The sequence below is a fragment of the Arachis hypogaea genome, chromosome 20, assembly GCF_003086295.3.
Source record: "Arachis hypogaea cultivar Tifrunner chromosome 20, arahy.Tifrunner.gnm2.J5K5, whole genome shotgun sequence".
In the NCBI taxonomy this organism is placed as follows: Eukaryota; Viridiplantae; Streptophyta; class Magnoliopsida; order Fabales; family Fabaceae; genus Arachis; species Arachis hypogaea.
The window spans coordinates 31019086-31032670 of record NC_092055.1 but is presented as its reverse complement, the minus strand read 5'-3'; the positions used below and the strand labels follow the sequence as shown (position 1 = coordinate 31032670).

Below are 13585 nucleotides of genomic sequence, written 5' to 3'. Positions count from 1 at the left end.
GCCTCACAACAAAACACATCGTTTAAAAAATAATTAATCGATTAAATTAATATATTTTTTAACGATTAATCAATTTAAAATAATAAATTATAAATAAATTAACTTTTTAAAAGTAAATTATATATTTAATATATAAATATATTATTTTATTTTGTTCCATGTAATTCTTTTTGAATCTTTGAATTTCTAATTTCACGTTATGACGGATTGATTGATTTGGTTTCCAAACTTTTACTAGAAAGTATATTATGCTATTATATTGGTCAATATCGTCTTAAAATATATTATAGAATTTAATTAACTTATGTATTAAAAATACATTTTAAAAATATAATAATAATTTTTTTTTATATTTTTTATGTATTTAATATATTAAAAATATAAAAATATTTTTATAATAAATTCTATAAAATATTTTTTTTATAATATGTTTAACTTATATCTTTAGAGTATAAAATAGCAAAACCCTATATTATATCATCAATTAATATTACATCGCAGGTTGCAAAATTATCAACTAATTCTACATTATCATGCCACCAAATCATCTGATGTGTTATTTAACATGATATATACATTATTAAAATAGTAAGGATTGTCAAATATGGATTCACCCCATAATCAGAATATATATTTCAAAATGTAATTTTAAATTTTTAAAGGATGAGAGTAAATTACATTCATATATAGTTTTAGAGACCAGATTTAAAACTTTTAGTCGATTTTAGGGTCTTCTTTTTACTTAGATGAGTTTATATATAATCTTTGACATGACAAGAAATGAAACGTTAATATCAGGAAGCATGCATTGGTAATGCGATTCCTTATTATATAAATCGGAACCAGGACAGTTTGTGTATCTTTTCTATTCCATCCCGTTTATCGATCATGAACATATAATAAATAATGTAATTTTGATTGAGAGTCCATCTATCGTATCCATGAAATTAATTAGCTTTTGCTTTCTTTTTTGAAAAGACACGATGGCATGCAGGACAAAAGGAGACAGCTATTGAGGGAGGAAGAATTCAAGTCCAAGGGTATCATAAAGCTAATAATAATTAGTCTCAATTATTAAATTGTTTACAATTTTTTAAAAAACTTTAGTAATACAAATATTTTAAAGAAAACACAAGTATTTAATCACGCACTAAATCTATTTTCTCAAAAATTATTTTAGAAATAAGATTTTGATAAAATTTTTTATAAATATAATTAAAAAATAAAATATTTTTATTCTTAAACTTTAATAATTTTGTATTATGTAATTTTTTTAATTTTTTGTTAATAGCCAAAATTTTGAATAAATGGAAACGATATATCAAATACAAAAGTTATTTGTTTTTATAATAGAATATATTTCTATTTCTTTTATTGTATTTTAAAGTATTTCAAAAATTTTATTGTTAATAAATTTAAAAGATATTTTATCAATAATTTGATAATTCGATAGAGTTTTTTATGATTTACGACTTGAGTCATGTATACATACATTATCACCAATATTGACCTAAGTATATTTATCACAATAATCCACTATCAACATCTAAGCACTTTTTATATATCATTATTCATTAGATAGAAATTAACACTGTTATTGTATTTAATTTTTTAAAATTATATTTAATATAGAAAGTTGTATAGATCACACATAGTACATTATAAGTTATAAGTTAAGACGTTAAATATATCAAATTCTAAAAATTAAATTAAAATAGAAAAAGATCTCTTCCTATGAGGCTAACAATTTTTTTTTTCAAAGTACTCGTTTTAGAAAAGATGAACTCGAACATTATCTAGAAGATGTTGAGCTTCGTTCAATTTGGGACACAGTAGACAATATAGTCTTGCTTGATTTGGTGACATAATAACTGGAAACAGGTCATATTGTTTGTCTTGTAGGTGGAGGAGGGAGGACCATGTCCATGTTGGAGAGAATCTAGACATAGAGGATAATTCATTTGGCGGTGATCAGTTGAGGGATTTGACAAAAATGGCATCTAAAAGGTTAGGTCATGAAAAAGATCAGTAAATGGTTGCAAATCAGAGGAATATTATTTATAGAAATGGAAAATCTATGCTAATGCTAGAGCATCTTATTGGTATTATAACTTGTTGCAATATTAATTTAAATTAATGGTTTAAGATTTTTTTTGAATAATTAATGAATAGGTTAATACTTTTTTAAAATAAAAGAAATTTAGATAACGAGGAGGTAGGAACCATATACTACATACTTAGAAAGTTGAAGTAATTTTATTTTATATTAGTATAGAGTTAAACTGGTTAAGATAATTGTGACATAAACTTAGGGTTAATAAAAAAAAAAGTTCTATTATGCTATTGCTAACTGGCGAAAACTAGGGACGTGAGCCTGGTTGAGTTGGAATATCTAACTCAGTCCAGTTTTTTTATCCTACTAACTTATAGGACCTAAACCTATCTTGGATCCACATGATATTTGCATAAGGTATATGAGTTCGGATGCTTTATATAAAAGTAATGAAATTTAAAACTATCAAATAAAATTCGATAGATATTATATTGGTGTGTGTCCAAGCTTGTTATAAAAGTGTAGACTAAATCCTTAAAATGTCTCCTAGATTTAGTCCGTGCACTAATATTGTTCCTCAATTTTCAATTTTACTAAATGGACTTTTCAGTTTGAGCTCCGGACTGTATATAGATCCCTCAACCTATTTCTAACTTGAGTCAACAAGCGGAGCACTGACCTGACACTGCCACTACCACCTAGGACGACTTATACGAAGTCGTTTTGCTTGTAGGCACAAAATAAAAAAAAAAAAAACGATGTCGTATTGTTGTGCAGGAATATTGAAAGATTTCTTGGACAAGGGTAATCATTCACAACTCTTTCTTCTTCTTTTCTTAAACTCTTTCATCTCCTCCTTCTCCAGAAATATCATGAGAGAGTAGAAAACCTTTCATTTAACGATTTTCTAAGTTTGTTATCACGAGAAGGAGGGACGCCAACCATAGGAAGTTGCTGAAGCAGAGGGTACCACCACGTGTGTATGAAAGAGGTTAGCAATATTTTTATCGTTTGAATTTTTTTTAGGTACTCATTGATCATTCTTCATTTGAGTTATTTTTTGAAGTGATTTCATTTGCATTTGCTGTTTTTTTTTTTTAGATTATTATGCTGTTAGGTTCTTTGTGGTTAATATGTTAGGATAAGGTTTTGTTTCTCTATTTTTTTATGTATGAAACAGGGACTTTTTCATTAATGCTACTCATGTGGAGTTGTGATACATTGTTAGTGCTTATGTGTTTAATTTGTTTATTTATATATGCTGCAGATGGATGAAGTTTTGAATATTATGTTTCATCATGGAAGATTTTTTGAAAAGGGTGTTGACAGAAAGGTGGGTTACTATCCTGATAGTAAAAACTGCTTGGGTGATCTTGAGGTGGATAATTTGGATGTATTTTATCTGAGAAACTACTTTAAGGAGCTAGGTTGTGATAGAATGAAGGAAGTTTGATGGCTTGTACCTGGAAAGAGCATGGAGGTGGGTTTAAGAAAGTTAAAACACTGATGCAAAGTTAAGAGAGATGTGTTAGATGGGTTCACAAAACAAGGGTCTTATTGATATTTTTATTAAACATAAGGTTTTGTCACCTGAACTTCTACAAGGGAAGGGTGTTATGCTCTATGTTGATGATGAAGTAAGGGATCTTGAAGAGCAAGCAAAGAAAAATGCCACATCTGTTTCATACCATTGTGCTAATCCCAACACTGAGAATACTCCCACTGTTAATGTTAGTCGACCAAGTGACCAAGTATCCAAAGCCTCAGTTACGATGCCTAAGGAACAACCATTAAAAAAGATGACTAAGACAGTCCCCAAACCAACTCAAACCAAAATGAGCAGGAGGTATTGCTTGAGGTCTGCTACTGTGGTAGGTTACACAAAGGGTTAGAAAAGGCTGCAGGGTAGCAAGATACCTGAAATATTGTTGTCTTCCGATGAAGACTCCTCAAATTCTAATGAGAGTGCAGAAGATGAGCCCTATAAACTAGTTAGGAAAGACAACTCATCTGATTCATATGTTAGGGACCCTATTCCTTCATGTAAGCAAAAAAAAAAAAAGAACGAAAAATACAAATAAGAGTGCTAAAAAGGGTAACGGTAAGGGAAAGGGGAAGGAGAAGGAGAAGATATATGTTGATGACGACGCTTTTGTAGAGGATATTTTTTATTTTAAAATAGATCTTAGATTCATGGGAGGTGGCAAGCCTAAAAATTATGATGCCTATGATCCTAGGACTAATTCTGATGATGCCAACTCCTAGCATTTGTTGGAGATGAAGACTCCACCAAATTCTGAAGACGAGCTAGAGGAAGAGGATGAATCTAATGAAGTGTTTCCAATTTTTAGGGAGGGTGCTAAGTTTAATCAGTTACATTTAGAGGTTGGAATGAAGTTTAATACCAAGTGAAATTTTAAAGAGGCTGGTGCGCAGAAATCGTGACGGTTCCATTCCTTGGTAACGGCGCTAAAAACTCAATACGCACGTTTATAATCTTAGTTCTTTGTCACAACTTCACACAACTAACCAGCAAGTGCACTGGGTCGTCCAAGTAATAAACCTTACGTAAGTAAGGGTCGATCCCACGGAGATTGTCGGCTTGAAGCAAGCTATGGTCACCTTGTAAATCTCAGTCAGTCGGATTCAATTGATTATAGAGATTTAATAATTAAAAGATAAATGAAATATAAAATAAAGATAGTGATACTTATGTAAGTCATTGGTGAGAATTTCAGATAAGCGTATAGAGATGCGTTCGTTCCTCCTGAACCTCTGCTTTCCTATTGTCTTCATCCAATCATTCATACTCCTTTCTATGGCAAGCTGTATGTTAGGCATCACCGTTGTCAATAGCGACATCCTGTCCTCTCAGTGAAAATGGTCCAATGCGCTGTCACTGCATGGCTAATCATCTGTCGGTTCTCGATCATACTGGAATAGGATCCATTGATCCTTTTGCGCCTGTCACTACGCCCAGCACTCGCGAGTTTGAAGCTCGTCGCAGCCATCCCTTCCCAGATCCTACTTGGAATACCACAGACAAGGTTTAGACTTTTCGGATCTCAAGAATGGCCGTCCATGGATTCTAACTTATACCACGAAGACTCTGATTAAGGAATCCCAGAGATATTCATTCAATCTAAGGTAGAACGAAAGTGGTTGTCAGGCACGCGTTCATAGTTGGGAATGATGATGACTGTCACGATCATCACATTCATATTGAGGTGCGAATGAATATCTTAGAATCGGAATAAGCTTGAATTGAATAGAAAAACAATAGTACTTTGTATTAATTCATGAGGAACAGCAGAGCTCCACACCTTAATCTATGGTGTGTAGAAACTCTACCGTTGAAAATACATAAGTGATGAAGGTCCAGGCATGGCCGAATGGCCAGCCTCCTTTGTCTAAGGACTAAACATTCCAAAGATGTAAATACAATAGTAAAAAGTCCTATTTATGCTAAAGTAGTTACTAGGGTTTACAGAAATGCGTAAATGATGCAGAAATCCACTTCCGGGGCCCACTTGGTGTGTGCTTGGGCTGAGTATTGAGCTTTACACATGTAGAGGCTTCTCTTGGAGTTGAACGCTAGTTTGTAACCTGTTTCTGGCGTTTAACTCCACTTTGCAACCTGTTTCTGGCGTTTAACTCCAGAATGCAGCATGGAATTGGCGTTGAACGCCAGTTTGCATCATCTAAACTCGAGCAAAGTATGGACTATTATATATTTCCGGAAAGCCCTGGATGTCTACTTTCCAACTCAATTAAGATCTTGCCATTTGGAGTTTTGTAGCTCCAAAAAATCCACTTTGAGTGCAGGGAGGTCAGAATCCAACAGCATCTGCAGTCCTTCTTCAACCTCTGAATCTGATTTTTGCTCAAGTCCCTCAATTTCAGCCAGAAAATACATGAAATCACAAAAAAACACACAAACTCATAGTAAAGTCCAGAAATGTGATTTTTATTTAAAAACTAATAAAAATATACTAAAAACTATCTAAATTATACTGAAAACTATGTAAAAACAATGCCAAAAAGCGTATAAATTATCCGCTCATCACAACACTAAACTTAAATTATTGCTTGTCCCCAAGCAACTTAAAATCAAATAGGATAAAAAGAAGAGAATATACTATAGATTCCAAAATATCAATGAAACTTAGCTCCAATCAGATGAGCGGGACTTGTAGCTTTTTGCCTCTTGAATAGTTTTGGCATCTCACTTTATCCATTGAAGTTCAGAATGATTGGCATCTATAGGAACTCAGAGTTCAGATAGTGTTATTGATTCTCCTAGTTCAGTATGTTGATTCTTGAACACAGCTACTTTATGAGTCTTGGCCGTGGCCCTAAGCACTTTGTTTTCCAGTATTACCACCGAATACATAAATGCCATAGACACATAATTGGGTGAACCTTTTCAGATTGTGACTCAGCTTTGCTAAAGTCCCCAATTAGAGGTGTCCAGGGTTCTTAAGCACACTCTTTTTTTGCTTTGGACCTTGACTTTAACCGCTTAGTCTCAAGTTTTCACTTGACACCTTCACGCCACAAGCACATGGTTAGGGACAGCTTGGTTTAGCCGCTTAGGCCAGGATTTTATTCCTTTAGGCCCTCCTATCCACTGATGCTCAAAGCCTTGGATCCTTTTTATTACCCTTGCCTTTTGGTTTTAAGGGCTATTGGCTTTTTGCTCTTGCCTTTTGGTTTTAAGAGCTTTTGGCTTTTTCTGCTTGCTTTTTCTTTTCCTTTTTTTTTCTTTTTTTTTTGCTATTTTTTTTGCAAGCTTTTGTATTCACTGTTTTCTCTTGCTTCAAAAATCATTTTTATGATTTTTCAGATTATCAAATAACATTTCTCCTTTTTCCTTATTCTTCAAGAGCCAACATATTTAACATTCATAAACATCAAATTCAAAAGACATATGCACTGTTCAAGCATTCATTCAGAAAACAAAAAGTATTGTCACCACATCAAAATAATTAAACTAGTTTCAAGGATGAATTCGAAACCCTGTACTTCTTGTTCTTTTGTAATTAAAATATTTTTCATTTAAGAGAGGTGATGGAGTCATAGGACATTCATAGCTTTAAGACATAGACACTTAAACACTAATGATCATATAGTAAAGACACAAACATAATTAAACATGAAGCATGGAAACCGAAAACAGAAAATAAATAGACAAGGAGATTAAGGAATAAGTCCACCTTAGTGAGGGTGGCGTCTTCCTCTTCTTGAAGGACCAATGGTGCTTTTGAGCTCCTCTATGTCTCTTCCTTGTCTTTGTTGCTCCTCCCTCATAGCTCTTTGATCTTCTCTAATTTCATGGAGGATGATGGAATGCTCTTGGTGCTCCACCCTTAGTTGTCCCATATTAGAACTTAATTCTCCTAGGGGATGTTGATTTGCTCCCAATAGTTTTGTGGAGGAAAGTGCATCCCCTGAGGCATCTCAGGGATTTCATGGTGAGGAATTTCTTCATACTTTTGTTGAGGTCCATGATCTCTTGTTTGCTCCATCCTTTTCTTAGTGATGGGCTTGTTCTCTTCAATGAGGATGTCTCCCTTTATGTCAATTTCATCCGAATTGCAGAGGTGGCATATGAGGTGAGGAAAGGCTAACCTTGCCCAAGTGGAGGACTTGTCAGCCACCTTGTAAAGTTCTTGAGGTATAATCTCATGAACTTCCACCTCCTCTCCAATCATGATACTATGGATCATGATGGCTCGGTCTATAGTAACTTCAGACCGGTTACTAGTAGGAATGATTGAGCGTTGAATGAACTTTAACCATCCCCTAGCCACTGGTTTGAGGTCATGCCTTCTTAATTGAACCGGCTTGCCTCTTGAGTCAATTTTCCATTGAGCTCCTTCCTCACATATGTCTATGAGGACTTGGTCCAACCTTTGATTAAAGTTGACCTTTCTTGTGTAGGGGCGTGCATTCTCTTCTATCATTGGCAAGTTGAACGCTAGCCTTACATTTTCCAGACTGAAATCTAAGTATTTCCCCCGAACCATGGTGAGCCAATGCTTTGGATTCGGGTTCACACTTTGATCATGGTTCCTAGTGATCCATGCGTTTGCATAGAACTCTTGAACCATTAATATCCCAACTTGTTGAATGGGGTTGGTGAGAACTTCCCAACCTCTTCTTTGGATCTCAAGTCGGATCTCCGGATACTCATTCTTTTTGAGCTTGAAAAGAACCTCAGGGATCACTTTTTTCTTGGCCACAACTTCATAGAAGTGGTCTTGATGGACCTTTGAGATGAATCTCTCCATCTCCCATGACTCAGAGGTGGAAGCAATTGCCTTCTCTTTCCTCTTTCTAGAGGTTTCTCTGGCCTTAGGTGCCATAAATGGTTATGGAAAAACAAAAAGCTATGCTTTTACCACACCAAACTTAAAATGTTTGCTCGTCCCCGATCAAAAGAAGAAAGAAAGTAGTAGAAGAAGAAGAAAATGGAGGAGATGGGGGAAGAAGATGTATTCGGCCAAGGAGAAGAAGAGAGGGTAGTGTTGTGTGAAAATGAAGAAGGAGTGAGGGGTTTATATAGGAGTGAGGGGGGTGTAGGGTTCGGCTATTAGGGTTGGGTTTGGAAGGGAAATTAGTTTGAATTTTGAAGGTAGGTGGGGTTTATGGGGAAGAGAGGATGGATGTGAGTGGTGAAGAGGTGATGGGAAAGAGTGATTGAGGTGATTGGTGAAGGGTGTTTGGGGAAGAGAGTTATGAAAAGGTGTGAAGAGGAGAAAAGAAAAAGTTGGGAATCCTGTGGGGTCCACAGATCTTGAGAGGATCTTGTGGGTCCACAGATCAAGTGGGGTCAAGGACTTAACATCCCTGCTCCAATGACGCGTGTAAAACGCCCTTGCTGTGCAATCCTAGCGTTTAACGCCAGACTGCTGCCTGTTTCTGGCGTTAAACGCCCAAATGTAGCTTGTTTCTGGCATTTAGCGCCAGGCAGATGCTTGTTTCTGGCGTTAAACGCCAGCTTGGTGCCTGTTTCTGGCGTTAAACGCCAGACAGATGCCTGTTTCTGGCGTTTAAATGCCAGACTGCTCTCCTCCAGGGTGTGCTATTTTCAATGCTGTTTTTCATTCTATTTTTGATTTTTCTGTAGTTTTTGTGACTTCACATGATCATTAACCTAATAAAACACAAAATAACAAAAAGAAAATAAAATAGATATGATTAAATAACATTGGGTTGCCTCCCAACAAGCGCTTCTTTAATGTCAATAGCTTGACAGTGAGCTCTCATGGAGCCTCATAGATAATCAGAGCAAGGTTGGAACCTCCCAACACCAAACTTAGAGTTTGAATGTGGGGGTTCAACACCAAACTTAGAGTTTGGTTGTGGCCTCCCAACACCAAACTTAGAATTTGACTAGGGGGGCTTTGGTTGACTCTGCAGTGAGAGAAGCTTTTCATGCTTCCTCTCCATGGTTACAGAAGGAGATCCGTGAGTTTCAAATACAAGGTTGTCCTTATTCAGTTGAAGGACCAATTCTCCTCTGTCCACATCAATTACAGCTCTTGTTGTGGCTAGGAAGGGTCTTCCAAGGATGATGGATTCATCCTCATCCTTCCCAGTGTCTAGGATTATGAAATCAGCAGGGATGTTAAGGCCTTCAACCTTTACTAACACGTCCTCTACTTGTCCATAAGCCTGTTTTCTTGAGTTGTCTGCCATCTCTAATGAGATTCTAGCAGCTTGCACCTCAAAGATCCCTAGTTTCTCCATTACAGAGAGTGGCATTAAGTTTATTCCTGACCCCAGGTCACATAGAGCTTTTTCAAAGGTCATGGTGCCTATGGTACAGGGTATTAAGAATTTGCCTGGATCCTGTTTCTTTTGAGGTAATTTCTGCCTATCCAATGCATTTAGTTTATTGGTGAGCAAGGGAGGTTCATCTTTCCAAGTCTCATTACCAAATAATTTAGCATTCAGCTTCATGATTGCACCAAGGTACTTAGCAACTTGCTCTTCAGTAATGTCTTCATCCTCTTCAGAGGAAGAATATTCATCAGAGCTCATGAAGGGCAGAAGGAGGTTCAATGGAATCTCTATGGTCTCTAGATGAGCTTCAAATTCCTTTAATTCCTCAAAGGAATACTCTGTATTGGTCACTGGACATCCCAGGAGGTCTTCCTCACTAGGATTCACGTCCTCCTCCTCCTCTCTGGGTTCGGCCATGATGGTCAAATCAATGGCCTTGCACTCTCTCTTTGGATTTTCTTCTGTATTGCTTGGGAGAGTACTAGGAGGAGTTTCAGTGACTCTTTTACTCAGCTGGCCCACTTGTGCTTCCAAATTCCTAATGGAGGACCTTGTTTCATTCATGAAACTCACAGTGGCCTTAGATAGATCAGAGACTATATTTGCTAAGCTAGATGGATTATGCTCAGAATTCTCTGTCTGTTGCTGAGTGGATGATGAAAAAGGTTTGCTATTGCTAAACCTGTTTCTTCCACCATTATTAAAGTCTTGTTGAGACTTTTGTTGATCCTTCCATAAGAAATTTAGATGATTTCTCCATGAGGGATTATAGGTGTTTCCATAGGGTTCACCTATGTAATTCACCTCTGCTATTGCAGGGTTCTCAGGATCATAAGCTTCTTCTTCAGAAGAGGCCTCTTTAGTACTGTTGGATGATTCTTTCAATCCATTCAGACTCTGAGAGATCATATTGACTTTCTGAGTCAATATTTTATTCTAAGCCAATATGGCATTCAGAGTATCAATTTCAAGAACTCCTTTCCTCTGAGGCGTCCCATTATTCACAGGAGTCCTTTCAGAAGTGTACATGAACTGGTTATTTGCAACCATGTCAATGAGTTCTTGAGCTTCTACAGGAATTTTCTTTAGGTGAATGGATCCACCTGCAGAATGGTCCAATGACATCTTTGATAATTCAGACAGACCATCATAGAATATATCCAGGATGGTCCATTCTGAAAGCATGTCAAAAGGACACTTTTTGGTCAGTTCCTTGTATCTCTCCCAAGCTTCATAGAGGGATTCACCTTCCTTTTTTCTGAAGGTTTGAACATCCACTCTAAGCTTGCTAAGCTTTTGAGGAGGAAAGAACTTGGCTAAGAAAGCCGTGACCAGCTTATCCCAAGAGTTCAGGCTGTCTTTAGGTTGAGAGTCCAACCATATTCTAGCTCTGTCTCTTACAGCAAATGGGAAAAACATAAGCCTGTAGACCTCGGGATCAACCCCATTGGTCTTAACAGTATCACAGATCTGCAAGAATTCAGTTAAGAACAGAAAGGGATCTTCGGATGGAAGTCCATAAAACTTGTAATTCTGTTGCATCAGAGAAACTAATTGAGGTTTCAGCTCAAAATTGTTTGCTCCAATGGCATGGATTGAGATGCTTCTTCCATGTAAATTGGAATTAGGTGTAGTAAAGTCACCAAGCATCTTCCTTGCATTGTTATTATTTTCGGCCATTCCTCCTTCTTTTTCGAAAATTTCTGTCATATTTTCTCCAGAGAGTTGTGCTTTAGCTTCCCTTAGCTTCCTCTTCAGAGTTCTTTCAAGTTTAGGATCAGCTTCAACAAGAATGTTCTTATCCTTGTTCCTGCTCATATGAAAAAGAAGAAAACAGAAAAGAAGAGGAATCCTCTATGTCACAGTATAGAGATTCCTTTATGTGAGTAGAAGAAGAAAAGAAATTCGAACACAGAAAGAGAGAGAGGGTTCGAATTTTTAGGAAGAAGAGAAGTGTTAGTAGATAAATAAATAATTAGAAGGAGGTGAGAGAGAAGAATTTTCGAAAAATAAATTAAAATAAAAAAATATTTTTGTTTTTAATTTAAAATGAAAATTAGAATTCAAAAATTAAGAAAGGAAAATTGAATCAAATTAAATTAAATTTAAAACAATTAGTTAATTTAAAAAGGAATTTTGAAAAAGAGGAAGGTGATTTTCGAAAATTAGAGAGAGAATTAGTTAGGTAGTTTTGAAAAAGATATGATTGAAACAAAAAGATAGGATTAGTTTGAAAAAGATTTGAAAATCAATTTTAAAAAGATAAGAAGTTAGAAAAGAAGTTAGAAAGGATTTTGAAATTGATTTTTTTAAAGATGTGATTGAAACTTATTTTGAAAAAGATTTGAAAAGATTTGAATTTTGAAATTAAAGTTGATTACTTGACTAACAAGAAACTAAAAAGATATGATTCTAGAGTTTAAAGATTGAACCTTTCTTATTAGGCAAGTAACAAACTTAAAAATTTTGAATCAATCACATTAATTGTTAGTAAAGATTTTGAAAATCAATCATAAAGTTTTCGAAAATATGAAGGAAAAATTGAAAAAGATTTGATTTTTGAAAAAGATTTGAAAAAGATAGAATTTTTAAATTGAAAATTTGATTTGACTCATAAGAAACAACTAAATTTTAAAAATTTTTGAAAAAGTCAACTCAAATTTTCGAATTTGATGAGAAGAAAAAGGGAAAGATAATTTTTTGATTTTCGAATTTTTAATGAAGAAAGAGGAAAACATCAAAAAGGATCCAAGATATAAACATTTTGGATCAAAACAAAGGAAACATGCAAGAACACTTTGAATGCAAAGATGAACACCAAGAACACTTTGAAGATCATGATGAACATCAAGTATGTATTTTTGAAAAATTTTTTTAATAAGAGAAATCATGCAAGACACCAAACTTAAAAATTTTTAATATTTGGACACTAAGAATTCAAGAATGCATATGAAAAACAAGAAAAGACACAAAACAAGAAATTTTAAAGATCAAACAAGAAGACTTATCAAGAACAACTTGAAGATCATGAAGAACAAGAAAGAAACTCAATGCATGTGTTTTCGAAAATTTTTTAAGAAAAATAAAAGGATGCAATTGACACCAAACTTAAAAATTGACACAAGACTCAAACAAGAAACACAAAATTATTTTTGATTTTATGATTTTATTAATTTTTTTTTGGATTTTTTTTTCAAAAATTATTTTGGAAAAACGAAAAAGAAGAAATTTTTTTTTTGTATTTTTCGAAAATAAGAAATAAAAAGTTTCAAATTAAAAATAAAAATAAAATTACCTAATCTGAGCAACAAGATGAACCGTCAGTTGTCCAAACTCGAACAATCCCCGGCAACGGCGCCAAAAACTTGGTGCGCAGAAATCGTGACGGTTCCATTCCTTGGTAACGGCACTAAAAACTCAATACGCACGTTCATAATCTTAGTTCTTTGTCACAACTTTGCACAACTAACCAGCAAGTGCACTGGGTCGTCCAAGTAATAAACCTTACGTGAGTAAGGGTCGATTCCACGGAGATTGTCGGCTTGAAGCAAGCTATGGTCACCTTGTAAATCTCAGTCAGGCAGATTCAATTGATTATAGAGATTTAATAATTAAAAGATAAATGAAATATAAAATAAAGATAGTGATACTTATGTAATTCATTGGTGAGAATTTCAGATAAGCGTATAGAGATGCGTTCGTTCCTCCTGAACCTCTGCTTTCCTATTGTCTTCATCAAAT

The 13585-nt window shown here is 34.9% G+C and overlaps 1 non-coding gene across 1 annotated transcript; it reads left to right on the top strand.

The window, feature by feature from the left end:
* Positions 1-11023: 11023 nt before the first annotated feature.
* Positions 11024-11131, top strand: LOC112787104 (small nucleolar RNA R71). The gene has a single exon (XR_003194536.1). It is a non-coding gene; the product is annotated as a small nucleolar RNA R71 (small nucleolar RNA).
* The last annotated feature ends 2454 nt before the right edge of the window (positions 11132-13585 follow it).